Here is a 14,624-nt window from a genome sequence, read left to right as displayed (position 1 = left end):
ATACAAATGAGGGACACATTTACATTTTGAGACCAGCAAGACTATTTTGAAACTACCTGATATCTCCTTCAGCAATATTCCATTAGGAAATTTTTCGATTGCTTAAATATTTCTAAATATGGAACATAAGCTACATTCACATACTAAATATAAAGTACTAGGTCAAACTAGGCCTCGTAAGGTAATTAAAGATGGCCATATCCAGGAACCTCGAAAATATTATACAGGCTGGAGATTTCAATGCTCACGTGATAGGTATGAGAAATTATTGCCACACATCTGAGGAACAGATATTTTCAAACAGGAGTAACTACGCCGAAATTCTTACAATTCTTACAAGCAGCAACACCCGTCTGAGGAAGAAAAATTCTTTTCCCAAAGGAAATAAATATATATTGAGGAGGAAAAAACAAAAAGACGTTGAAACTTAAAGATACTAAACACCTTGGAGTTGTTCAAATGCTTTCACAATACGTCACGATAAGTGGGCCGAACCCGCAGATTTGCTTTAATGATGAAGGAGTATGCCTAAGTATTGGATAAACTTGTGATTGCTATGTTGTGGTTAAGAACATTTGTTCCTAGTCGGGTGAGAAAAATGTGGACGCATTTTCACCGATTGGACGACACCAAATGATGCATTAAGTTAGTTTACGGTTGTTTGGAAGCTATGTACTCAACCGATGATTTTAATCGACGTTCCCGAAGCGTTTTAGTGGTCGGCGCAAGAAAGCGAAGCGATCGGAAGTCGCGGCTCTGATCAAAGGGTGGACATTCCGAGAACTAAGCGGCTGTGCCTTCTTCTCCCTGTGAGTGGCGGGAAAAGCGAAGAGAAGAAGTCTAAGCAGGAAATCATGGAGACCTCACAAGTGGGACAGGGCTCGACCTTGCCGCAAAATTTAATTCAATCAATCTCTTTTCATGTGAAAGTTCTCGGCTAAATGTTATGGCAGCTCAAACATTGCACACTCACATTAACGTTTTCAGACAGAAGCAATTAAAGGAATCACTCTTGATTTTTACATTATTCATAATCGTGTCGCTTTTCACCAGTGAATACGTACGCCAAAATCCCCGCAAATCAGTTCACTGCAGTATGTATTGTTGCTGCCAGTGATTAAAAAACTTAAAGAGGTCATATAAAATAATACATAACGGGGCATTCCATATTATTTCAACGCATCACTCAACCCGGCCCTTCCCGACTACTCTCAAATTTGACACTTTTATTGACCCTTGTTAGTTATGAAAAAATACCATTCGTTTATCCCACTTCGTGAGGCCGGGATAAAATCCCAGCGATGACGGACATTTTTCAGAGTATGTGGGGGTATTCAAAGGCTTAAGCCGCGGGATTGCGGGACCATTCAATCATGACATTTGGAGGACATTTCAAGAACAAAATTCCGTCCGCCTGATGGCACGTAAAGTCGCGGTCCACCTGGCGCCTTCCGCTAATGCCGTCGCAGGGTTTCTCTTCACTCTTCCATCCTTACTCTTACCTCAAGGCGCAATCCACGCCGCCGGTCACCTCGTCTAAAATAACCACCATCAATCGTAGAATTGTAAAACGGTTAACAATAATGTTACAGAAAACCATTTTAAAAAGTCTTTTGATAATTTGAGTGTGCCTAGCCACGGTGAGAGGGCTTTTTTCCGGGTTACAACCCTTTGAATCTTTAAATGAGGCGTCAAAAACAAGTAAGATGGCCTCAACGAATAAAAAATTCTTTATTTTAATAAATACTTGTTCTAAATTACTGCTTTTCTGTCCAAAAAAAATCACGTTTTCATCAACAAAAATCCCTGTAACCCCCTATGCCCTGGGGCATTTTCCATAAAACCCGGAAGGACCCCGAAATCTCCGGTAACCTCCCCCATTTTAGAATCCCGGGTACTCTACTGTGTCTATCTATACTACATGAACGACTATCACTGCATTTGTAGTCAAAACGGAATAATAGACACTCCTTTTACACAGTGAATTCATAACTCAATTGGAGGTCTTTGAAAATGGCATATGAGTGCTGAAACCGGTTGGGTAATAAAATCATTGAGGAAATGACGTCTATTTCGTATTTGCTATGGGCTTCCAATAATTTACGGCCGAGGTAGTCAATTCGTAAAATAAATACAGCATTTACACATGGGTCATTCCACCCAAATTCGACCAGGTGAATGCCTCGTGGGTCACCCATTTCAACCAAATTCGGCATACCGTCCTAATTTTCTCGGAAAACAAATTCCATAAAGTTTTTTGTAAAACATGCCAAGGTTGACAAGATATTGCAATGTTGTAAAACTGAAATTCAACGAAAGCGTCTTAGGATAAGACATCATGTTGCTTCGCATTAGAGGCTTTCGTCGACATGAATACTTTATTCCAAACTATTTTAATATATGTTTCTAGTCATAATAGAAAAAAATTGATCCAAAGGAATCATCAGAACCTATGACTACGGGTATGCCAAATATGATTTTCAATATGGATTTTTTTAAGAAATGAAGATACTTATAGAGTATATTTTTTAAAAAGAAACGTCGATTTGTAAAATTCAACTCCTTTGCCAAAATAAAGCTACTTTTTCGGAAAATTGAAGGTATTGAACGAGAAAATTCATAGAAACACCAAGATTTAAATTCATAGCATGAAACAAATCAGATAGTGAATGAAGCCCGATGTAAACCCTATGCAGAGCTGAAACGGAAGGCACAACAGCGATTAAATTTTGGAAAACAGCTTCAAACTAATACACGGATTAAACAATGAAAGAAAGTAAGTTTTGCCGGTGGCCGGTTAACAGGAAAAAATAGCAATAAATAATTCGTTCAGAGGACTTCGCGTGAGATAAGGCGTCTTGAGCAGTGATGTAGCTAGGGGAGCGGTCCGCCCCCCCCCCCCCCTCGAAATATAAAAGCACCCTTACTTTGAATCACAAAAGAAAATCAAACATTGAAAAATCATGAATTTACTAAATATTTTGAAAAATGTAGTTTTTTTTTCGATTATGTAAAGTTTTAAAATAAGTTGAAAACCCTCTAATTAGAACCCTGTTTTTCAAACCATTTCTCTCCTGGTTTTGGACCCCACTCGAACAAAATTCCTGGCTACTACATTGGTCTTGGGGATCCTTTTTGTAATATTCGTGCCGCGAATTGTGGAAGAAGATAACTCGGAATGAAAAGAACGTTCAAGGAATAAGGAATTGAGAGAGAAACTCCAGAAAAGAAATCGAGTTGGATAAGAAACAGTTCAACTCAATTCCAACATCGTATTGGCGGCAGTTTGCTGTCATAATTCTGAAGAGAAATGATAGCTGGCGATAGGTGCACGCTTTGTGGACCACGCTACGAAGCTGAGCAGCTAATTTTTTCGCTGATCTTAATTAGTATTAATTTCTATTTTTTTATGAAATGACCTTGCAGCGATTGCTACCCTAAATAACACTTTTGTAACGATTACTACGCTGAATAACACACTAGTGTGGTTTCTGCAGTGGAGCATTTATTGCCACTTCAAATTACAGACTGATACAGCTGGATTACAGCTGTTCCGCTGTCTCCTGCCTGACAAAGCCGTCTCCGAAACGCTTGGGACGCTACCTTGCGCTCCGCACATGAGCGTTGGTACTGCACGCAGAGCTGGTCCACTGGCCCTCTCTGGTACACACGCCATGCCATACGTACCCCTGTGGGCGCTCCGCTGCACCTCATCGGCACTACACCCTTGTCTAGCCATCAACAGTCAATCGCTACAACCTTAAGACTCCATTCCCTCCCAAAAGAAACGTCGGGATGATCCGCCTGTGGTGGCGCCAGGCCTCACAACCTGGCGCCTTAACGAAACACCCCTATCATATACCAGGGCCACTTCCGAATGCGCCACACACACTGCGAGGGCATTAGCACCCAATCTGCTGCCGTCATCTCGCCTTAGAACATTGCAAGAAGTGAAAAGTCACATACACAAGACTAGAGCGTTTCAGAAGGACAAGGGTGCAAATGATAAGGACGCACCCAAAAGGGATAGACCGACGTGAAGTAGTACCCACCGCGTCCCAGAATGGCGCCGCCCGACCATCGCACTCCTGCACTCACCTTCCGCACCAAAACCCGTAGGGTCGTCAAACACTTTTTTGCACTTTCGCCCATAATGCTTTTTTTTGGAAGTTTCCGTTGCCCTTGCCCACAGATTTTTTTCTGATGCTCAGGGTAAATGGATTCCAAACTGGGGTTTCAACAAAATTCATTTTCTTTCCGAACAATCAGTGACCGAAAATAGCTACTTTAAGGTCGAATAGGGATGGATGAAACAATCTTGCCTACCGCCCAGCAAAACTTTCCGTAAAACGTTTCATGACAACTCGTAATTTAGTAAAACTTTTTGGTTAACGATAAAATCATTATTTCTGTAACTCGGAGGTAAAGGACACAACGCCCGTTAAGATTTTTAAAATATTGAACCAGTTATAAGATATGTGAACAAGTTTACAACATATTTATATCATAATATTACAGTAATCTAACCTTCTAGTAATAACCGGTTAAATTAAAAAAAAAACTTTAAACCTTTCTCCTGAAAAATAGGAAAACGGACGTTGCCTCCGAGGTAGATATTTATAACATTGTGTTGAAATATTTTTCACAGAATGGGATTACCATTAATGCGCTCATTTGCATCAGCTTTAAGGATTTCAAGAAACTTAATACCGAAAACTTTACCGATAGATACAACTGGAACGAGACTCCTAGGGCGGGCTCGCGAGGATACACTCCCGGGAGCAATTGTCTGAAAGCGCGAGCTTTTTACCTCTGCACCCAGAAGGGGGAGGACAGGAAAGAGAAAGGAAGGAGGCGCCGCCGCGATAGGAGCCCAACGACGCGACGCCTCCTGGGACGGGATAGGGAAGGAAGGGACGAGGAATCCCGCACCGTCACAAAGGTGGGCGGATCCTACCATCAGCGAAACCAGGCATCAGCCATTGCTGTTCCAACAACTTTGGAGGATTATCCTATGAGGAAGAATAATCCAACGATCAAATCGTTAGAACCGATAGATACAGTTGTATACAGTCGTACGATGTCACGTATGTCACAACCAACGTCATACGTATGTCACAACCAACACAGGCCGAGTATACAGGAGCGCCATTTAATTACGGAATAATAGCAAGCATTAGAAATTTGATCATTAGAAATTACCTAATTTAAACTATTACTCAACGTCCCAAATAGAGGGAAGCTCACTCTCCATTCTTTTAAAAATGCGTTATGTATTAAAACTACTTTTACGTAATCTAATAATTTTTAAATTTTATTGGTGTAATAATCTGGCATTGACAGCTTCGTTTGAATCTACAGTCTGCCATAAAAAAGGACTCCTAAATACCCCATTACCAATAACTTCACACTAATGATTACGCACAAGGTATATCCTACTGTTAAAATAAAATAAGCCTTTTGGTTGAAACATTTAGAGAAAGATAGACTGTAATATAACTACTTCATTTATATTATTTTATATCATCATTGGCACTCAAAATTGTATATAATGGCACAGTCAGTGAATATTAAAAGAAGCTGTTCCACCAAATATTAAACTTTAATGATTTAATGAAACCACTACGATATTTTATGTATATATTGAAATGTTTATTGCATAAAACAAATAATCATGTCTTCATTAATACTATCGAAATTAGGAATGGGAAGTCCTTCCTTCCATTTTAGTATTTAGGACATGATACGGACTACTCTATGTACCTACCCTGAAAATAATGCATAAATTTTTAAATAAACATCACCATCATAAAATAAACTAAATACGACCGGTAGAGAGGGAGTGATGAATCCCCTCACGCTGTCACTACGGTATCTTTCTGGTTTCTTGAGACAAGCTAATTCCAACGCATGGTTACTCTCTACCATTCATCCACTATCCTTCGCACACAATGAGGTAACCAGGAATTTCGTTCGGGAGGGAAATTTTTTCAAAACAGGCTACTAATTTTAAACTAAAATGGTTTTAAACTAATTTCATCACTCATCATAATCGAAAAAATCTTCAATTGTCAAAGAAATCTTTTGTGAAGTCATGATTTTTCAATATTTTGGTACCTCAATATATGTTATTTGGTACCTCAAAACTACTCAAACATGTCGACTTTGATGTTCTGCCCAAGATTTTTGTTGGTGATGCCGAAATATCATATGCAAACTCCGTTAAAAATCTTGGAGTCTTATTGATGTCTAATTTGTCTTGGCAAAACCATGTTAAAGCCATCAGCAATAAGATCAACATGATCTTGTTTCAGCTAAAAATTCATAAAAACCTTATGCCCTCCCATACACGCAAGCAACTTGTATCCTCGTTAATATTCCCCCATATTGATTACTGCTGCCTTGTATATAATGACCTAACCGAAAAGATTAACACCCTGATTCAACGGCAATTAAATATGTGTGTTAGGTTCATTTATGATCTTAAAAAAGATGAACATATATCCCCTTATTTCTCTAAATTAGAATGGCTTAAAGCAAAAACAAGGAGGCAATACATGCTTGCCTCTTTTTTATACAAACTTTTTAATTGCAAACAGCCAGAATACATTATGCAATTTTTTCAGAGTAAAGAGAAATATCGCAATGTTGTAACTAGATTATCAGCTGATTTTTTAATTGTTCCTCAACATCGAACCACTGCATTTGATAATTCATTTTCAGTTGTTGGGTCAAGGCTATGGAATGGTATTCCTGAACCAATCAAAACCGCAAAATCACTGATGTCTTTTAAAAATCCAATGTTCACTAAAATGCTATTACAAGAAAAAATGCAATTGTACCAATATGCCACTATATTCTGTTACAATCTATTTTCTATTTTTTTGCATGTATCTTATTCTTCGGTGCACTGAGCTCTAATATGAATGTAAGCCCTTGTATGTTCTTAGTGGACCATAAAGGTCCAAGAACAATAAATATTTCTTTATTCTTTATTCTTTATTTTGTTTTCTTTTATGAAGAAAATAAATTGTTTTTTTCTGTTTCGGGAGGGGAAGAGGTCTGGACCCCCCTAACCTACCCCTGTCTACGCCACTGTTCGCACATAATATTCAAGATAACATTCAATCAACCCCTCCCACCACCATAGCCTTGGAGGAGAGTAGGCGATCGACGGCAGTGCGTGGAAATCTGCGACGCAGCGCCGCTGTGCGGTGTGCAGATGAACTAGCGGCGGTCTCCAGCTCAGATGGTGGCGCGGTGGCGCGTATGCCATTTCCCTTTCGATTGGATGGAATGCCTTGGCGGCAGTCTGAATTGGAGCAACAGAACATCGCTCCGAGCACACGGAAAGGTAAAAGGAAAATTATAAACAACGTCATTTTGAGGAACAAGCTGCGCCATATAGAAAACCTATGGGGAAGATCATGAACTCTCTGGGATTTGAATAATGGATACAGAAATATACACTGAAACGTACGTTATTACATCAGGCTTAACTTAGCGGAAGTCTATGACATACCGACTTCGATCCAAATGTGCCATCATCTCCCTAACAATTTGCTTAAGTGATTGGGAAAATGTAAATTAGAAGTATTTAATTATTATAATTAGAATATTATATTTATGCTTACCCGACTATTAGAGCGAACTTTCAACCCTAATGACGGCACATCTTCGTTGAAAACGGGTCGGTTTACAATACATAACTGCGGCTTGAAGCCAAATATTACATTAAGAATTTTCTATAAGTATCGACAGAATTTTTACAGGCATTATACTTCAACCTTAACCGCCTAGCATGGTTCTCACAGACTTCAACGATTAAAATACCGTAAATATTTCGGCGTCTCGGTTTTGTATTGACTTGTTCGTGCCTGTACTACCTTTTCCTCTCACCCCTCAGTGTCGTGCAACCACTCGCCGGGGTTAGACGTGCGCGTGTATGTCACGGGTTAGTAAAAAACTACTACCTCGGGTCATAAAGGTCTATGCTAGGTGGTTACGTGATTTTTCTTAAATTCTTTATTTTTCATTTTTTTGTGGAAAATTGTTGTGAATGAATATTCTATCGCGATTTGGTTGGTGCTCAATCTGCCAGACACAAAAACCCACCGAACAACGAATTTAGAAATATGGAGTCTGATATTGGGCTAGATCATGTTTTGGAGGAGAGTTGTGCGGCCGATTCTGATTGCAAAGAGAGAACTGGGGTGAGCAATAAACAGAATTCATCATCCCATAATATTGTTTCCTTAACTTTAAAACAAGATCAAGAGTTTTCATCAGAAGATAGAAATAACCTTTATCTCGCATTCGATGAAGACCGAGGAGGAAGAGTTGTTTCATTCAATTGGATAAGATTCGCTTTCGTTGGTCATCTGTGTCACAGTATTCGCGATTAATAACTCTGCAAAATAATATAGGAGACCACATTTTTTAAATGGTTCACGTATTTGAAGAAACAGGGCTGAAAAGTTGACGAGATAGCACATGGAACGCCGTGAAAGCAATGTGAAATTGCAACGTGATAAACGTATCGGTATACTACGCATCCTCCATAGAGACACGACCACTCTATCAGCAGGTCCAAGCGTCAATAATGCAAAGGAAAAGTTGGCGGTTTGCCAAAAATTGTTCGATTTGCAAATATAGTAAGAGCCTCAAAATATAATACATGTGTTTCGAATTCAAAGGACCAATTTCCCTCGAATGCTCAAACAAGCTGTATTTTCGCTCTCGTGAAAACTCGAAGTTGAGAAATTACAATTATTTGATTTTTTTATTTTGCATTAAATTTAAATTTTTTTCTATATTCATTGTTCATTGAAATTTTCAAAAAAGTTAAAACGAAATTTCTATACTACATTATAATTTTTTTGGATGTCAATATTCAAATATGTGCGTATGCAAGCTTAAAATAAGAGTCACTAACACTTATCAGAGATTGAACAAAAAAAGGAGTCCATTTTCATGTTACTTTACTTTAATGCATAGTTTAATATGCTCCTAAATCGAGAAGTATTTAATAACCAAACTTTTTTGCGCACATTTTATAAAATTGAATTATTTTTACTATGAGGTCTGATAGACCCAGTTGGTTGCGTGGCAAAAATATATGCTAGGTGGTTAAGAGTTAACACGTTCAGGGCGGCATGACCCACCGGTGGGTCATGGCTGGTCTATCCCCGTGGGCGGCATGACCCACCGGTGGGTCATGCGTTTCTAAGCTCTATGGGCGGCATGACCCACCGGTGGTCACGTTTCCCATGCGAATTAAAGGAGCTTCTGGCCACGTACGCCCATGAGGACGGACTTATTACGTTCTTCATCGCCCATGAAGGTGTTTTTAGTAAACTTTTTACTGATGCCAAACCGAACTTTTTGCCTAGAGAAAGGTAGCAAGTAAAATGACGGGCAATGATGTAAAGATTCAGTATTTGATGTTGTATTTGCATTTGTGCGTGAAATATTTTCAATTTTAGTTTAACTAATCGGAAAGATATTCAAATGAACTCGATCATCGGTAATCAACTTCCATAATTTTATGAAATACGTAATTCTTGCATTGCGGGTTGCCTATCCGTCGATTATAGGAGTTTTAAAAAATTCTAGCTGTGTTACGTACGAAGTTCTCATTCATATCAATTCCACAGGCAGTATTATGAAGATTATTCAATAATAAAAGAAAATAAAAAATATTGCTGTCATATTGAAGGTAGACGAGAGCTACATATAGTTGATTCGTTATTGAGCCATTATTTTCTATGACACGGCAATCTCTAGACGTAAATTTTATGTTTTGCATCGTCTATCAAAAGTATATCGAAATATAAATCAAGTTGGTTTGGCTTTATTCACATTTTACGACGAAGATAGGTTAACTAAAATATTCCTACTATTTACGTGGCATTATGCATCGCTAGAAATGCTTTTTTCGTTTTCCATAAGACTGTAAGATGGCCCTACAAGAAGGACGATTACCTTCCTTGATTACACGTTGAAATACTACTACACTCACCGTTTCAATTACATGGCTTTCACGTATCCAAGATGTTCCACTTCCGTAGATATTTAGAGGGTAGCACACACCGGAATAATTATTTAGATCGAAAACAAAAATGGAGAAAATATTTCAAAACTATAATAAATGTCATTTTCAGTTTGGATATCCTAATTGGGTCAATGGAAACAATTTTCTAAATGGGGAATACAAATGAGCACAGCGAAAACTTGCCGAATCTAAAATATAATTTCAAACTATTTTATAATCACTTATTAACATTATTTTCAATATATTCACTTATTTTCTTTGACAATGTCAATGGTGAATTTTGTTGAAACAATCCAAGCACATTGTAGGGTGTCCATCACATTCCTCACAAAATGTGTTCACTTTTTTTGCCCTCTTGCTTGCCTCTTTCGTTCCCTTTTCTTTACGTATTCTCTCGTACCAATTGAGGCATCTCTTCCTACCTATCCTCGCAGTACCTTCATATTTACTTAGGTTGTGCAAGGACTTCCACTTCTTCGAAGCTGGAACACCTCCCCCAGCCACATCGCTAAAGACGACATCTTCTTTCAATAATCCATCAATAACTTTCTCTCGAAAATTCAGCATTTCCATTTTTTTATTTTGGCCATAATCATTATATAAAACCTATGAATTCACCATCCATGTCCCAAGAAGCAGATCTAATGCCAGTTTCTTATACCACTTGAGAGATCGTCTGATGCAACTATAATATCCAGACATTTGGTCGGAAATGTCTACCCCCTTTTTCGCGCTATTGTAGACTATGATGGCTTTTGGTTTCATTATTTCCCCTCGCTTAGATTTCGACGTGGTTGGTTGCAAAATCTCACCAAGGTCGGGATTAGGGGATATCATCATAAGTGGTATTTTGTCCTGCCATTTCATCATTCTAACACCTTTTCCATTTTGCCTTGCAATAATTTCCCCCCTTTTCAACTCTGGTGGATTACCTTTCCGATTCGCCCGCATTGTGCCACAAACATAGGTCTCCCTACCCAAAAGGTCTTCAGCTAGGCCCATACTTGTCTAAAAATTATCAATGCACAATGTCCGCTCAGCATCAAAAAGTCCCTCCATCAGTTGCAGTACAACTTTGTGTCCATGTCCAACCTTACACGTATGGGGAGTGCGGTAGAGAAGTAGGAAGAATAATTTCAAATTCAGGTTCGAATTCCGAGTGAAATCTATTGACGCACCGCAAAAAATATTGAAAAAGCGAGATGGCCAAGGGAAAAGTATAGGCCTATAACCCTTTCTGACCCTGGGCAACTTTTGGGAGAATTCAAATTTCAAGATTTTTCGTCATGAAAACTTGAAAATTTTACAATCAATCATAATTATCGTGGCAGCTGAATATTTCGTCATTACAATTAACAGCACAAAATGATGCGTAGTATTCATATTTCCTAAACAGAGCATATAATATGTACATTTTTGATGTTGCTTAGAAGCAACATTGGGTTATGATGGGTTAACCTGAATCTGTGAATGTCACACGCCTCTTGTTTAGCCCTAGGTAAACAATACTATCATACCACCAAAACCAACTCATGGATTGACTCTCAGAGAGAAATTGTAAGTTTATAATGACGAATGAAGTTCAAGCGTTGTATGAATAGAAAAATAACGTCTCCAAGTAACAACGCGATCGCATTTTGGTCCAGAGAAAGTAGCTACTGTATGGGTGAGACGAGAAAAAGGATCGTTGGTTTTATGCCCGAATGCATGGCGTCATGAACCGAGAAGATAATGGTAGAATTTTGGGTAGCGCTTAGCTCCGGATTTGATGGTCCTAGGTTCATATTCCGAGTGAAGCCCTCAAACACCCCCGGCATAAACCCTCGAAGTACAAGTTGGCTTCGGAACTTCCCCCCTACCCTGAATGTGCGAATGTATACCTATGGTTAAGGTCGGGCGAGCTCTACCCGCAACTATAGGCATAAAGATTGAGGATAAAAAATTATATTGATGCCGCAACGCGAGAAAAGGACGGAGCAGCTAATTGGTGCGATATTAAGGCTACTGATCAAAGTGTCCTTGTTTCATATTACGGTGAAGCTGTTGGTCACCACCTAAAAATGTTCTAACGGTGCGAGGTTGCACAGTAAAGGTATTAGTTACAATCCAGTATTAGTATAATTCATAAGGTTTTGGTAAATGCTCAGAATGAGCTCCTCCCTCGTATATTCAAATCAACCCCCGAGTGGAAGCACTGACACAGTAAAAAGAGGTAAAGTATTGTGAATAAAAAGAATTAAAACACCTTAAGTCAAACTCTTCAAGCGTGGGATACATTACAGCGACTATCGCGTCGTAGAATGAGACAAAAATCGCATAAAACACATTAAAAACTAACCACATCCTTCCGTAATGATGAGAAAAAAACGAGGATAATGGAAATTGAATAAATCAAAGACGAGAAATACAAAACAAAATATACTATCGAAATGATAAAAATGAAAAAATAAAATACAGGCGTTCGATTTAATGGCATTTACATTGTTGGCTTGTTCTCGATTGAGCAAAAATAAAAAATAATAATACCACGATGAATAAAAATTATTCGCATTCGCATCGGCATTTTATTCCTTTTCTAGGTAAACGTGTGATTATTACTTTGCTCGACGTAATATTGAATCACATCATTAAATGCCACTTCGATATTACGTAGGCGATGAAGTGTTATATTAAAGTAATAGCTTTAGACACACCTTCTCGTTACGCCACCATCTGAGCGAAGGTAGTTGATTTGGTGAAAAATCAATAAAGTGGCAGTATCCCCTCCTACTCCACCGTGCTTAGCTAATGCTCTGATAAATGTGTATTTCCATGCACTCAAACAAAAAAAATCTTTCCGTGAATTAGCTGATAGGAGTGAGGGCCTCCTAAGCACACAGGGCGCGATAAGCGGCGAGAGCTCGAGGATGACTGCGAGAGGATCGATGGAGGACGTGTCGATAATCGAAGGTGGCACTGAGATAAGACAAAATTCAAAGGATCCTCTAACAATGGAGACGGTATCTCCGGCAACCACTTTTCCTCGCCCTTCCAGTCTTGGAAGGCGCAACCAGTCACGAGCCAATAGGGTAGTTTCCTTCATCAAAGAAAACAAAAGGCAATACATAATTGCGATTCGTTATCCACCATTAAAGTATTCATAATATACAAATTATTTCGTTTTAGAAATGCCGGTTTAGACGAATGGCAATGGTCCACTTTTATCCTCATTTGAAAAGGGCCAGATTGGCGCCCATTCGATGCCACTCCTAAAGGGGGCTATAGCCCACCCCTTCAGTATCCCATTTACACTGAAGAAAAGTGGTACTTTTTCATTGGGGAATGTATACAGGATAGTGGAGCCCCCTAGCCACACTTGCCTCTATCCTGGATCCGCTGCTGCCCGGCAGTCAAATCACGTCGACGCGGACTATTCTTTGCAAACGACTGCTGTTCCAGCGCATACACTGGTCTATTGAGGCGGTTTGCGGAGTGGTATGAAAATGTGTATCCCTAAAGGCTTTTATCGTTCCCTACGAAGACCTGAGAGCGTCGCTAAGAAAAGCTGTACTTGAACAGTGGAGGGAGTCGTGGAGGACTCAGAACGATAACAAACTACGAAGCATCAAGGCGACAACGTCAGCTTGGCCCTCCTCCGCCAGGAACAATCGAAGGGAGAAAGTAGTAATTACACGGCTAAGGATAAGGTAATGCCTTTTGACGCATGTCTTTCTCTTTACCGAAGAGAAGCAAGCTCCTTAGTGTGATGAGTGTTGGTGCCCCTAAAGTATCCGACATATCCTTACAGTGTGTGACAAATACCGTGAGGAGCGGACACGGTTCAATATAGGGGGGACCTTGAATCCCTTCTAGGAGACCATCCTACTAATTTGAATAACGTAATGTTATTTCTCAAGGAAATCGGTATGTTTAGCAAAATATTAAAGTTCCTACTTATTTTATCTAAATAAATTACGCACATACGACCCTTTGAATAAACGATTTGAATCAAATAACTGAGGAGTGGTGCAGAACGACCTAGCCGTCGACCCACCCGAACACTCAATTCTACCACTACTACTCTAAAGGCTTTTCACACATTTTCACAAATTGTAACCCGGCATCTAAAAAAGTTAAATTTCATTCAAACCATTAATTTTTTTATCACACGACTCCGTTATCACGAGCGTTGTGAAATCAATAAAACGTGTCAGCGCTTTATTTGATCTGATATTACGATAATCTCGTAATCCTACTACTTTAGCCATCGTTCGCAACCACACCTCCCCATACTCTGTCACTTAAAAGGAGGCATCACTACCACTATACCAGTCTTATTTTGTAATTTGGATGAAGTATTACTTGTTTAAAACTTAAAATAACATTGGCTAATTTTGACGGAATGTAAAATACAAACTTAAAGACATTTTCCCGAATTTCAGATATTAAATAAATTACCTCTAATTAAATCTGGAAGAAAATTTTCCAAATTTGAGATACAGGTTAACGTTGATAATCGTCTACTCCATCATGAGCATCATTTATCACACTTATCTACTTCAGGATGAATCAGACTGATTCATCCTGAAGA

The 14,624-nt window shown here is 39.0% G+C and overlaps 1 protein-coding gene across 1 annotated transcript in view; it reads right to left on the bottom strand.

Moving 5' to 3' along the window:
- LOC124158639 (carboxypeptidase M-like) overlaps positions 1-12,888 on the bottom strand; it is a 123,964-nt gene extending 111,076 nt beyond the window's left edge. Inside the window, exon 1 of the mRNA XM_046533835.1 lies at positions 12,748-12,888. The gene's annotated coding sequence lies outside the window, so the exon portion shown is untranslated. The remainder of the gene's footprint in view (positions 1-12,747) is intronic.
- Positions 12,889-14,624: the final 1,736 nt, after the last annotated feature.

Source organism: Ischnura elegans, chromosome 5 (genome assembly GCF_921293095.1).
Source record: "Ischnura elegans chromosome 5, ioIscEleg1.1, whole genome shotgun sequence".
Classification (NCBI taxonomy): Eukaryota; Metazoa; Arthropoda; class Insecta; order Odonata; family Coenagrionidae; genus Ischnura; species Ischnura elegans.
Note: the sequence above shows the minus strand (reverse complement) of the source record. Positions and strands in the feature narration are given on the sequence as shown.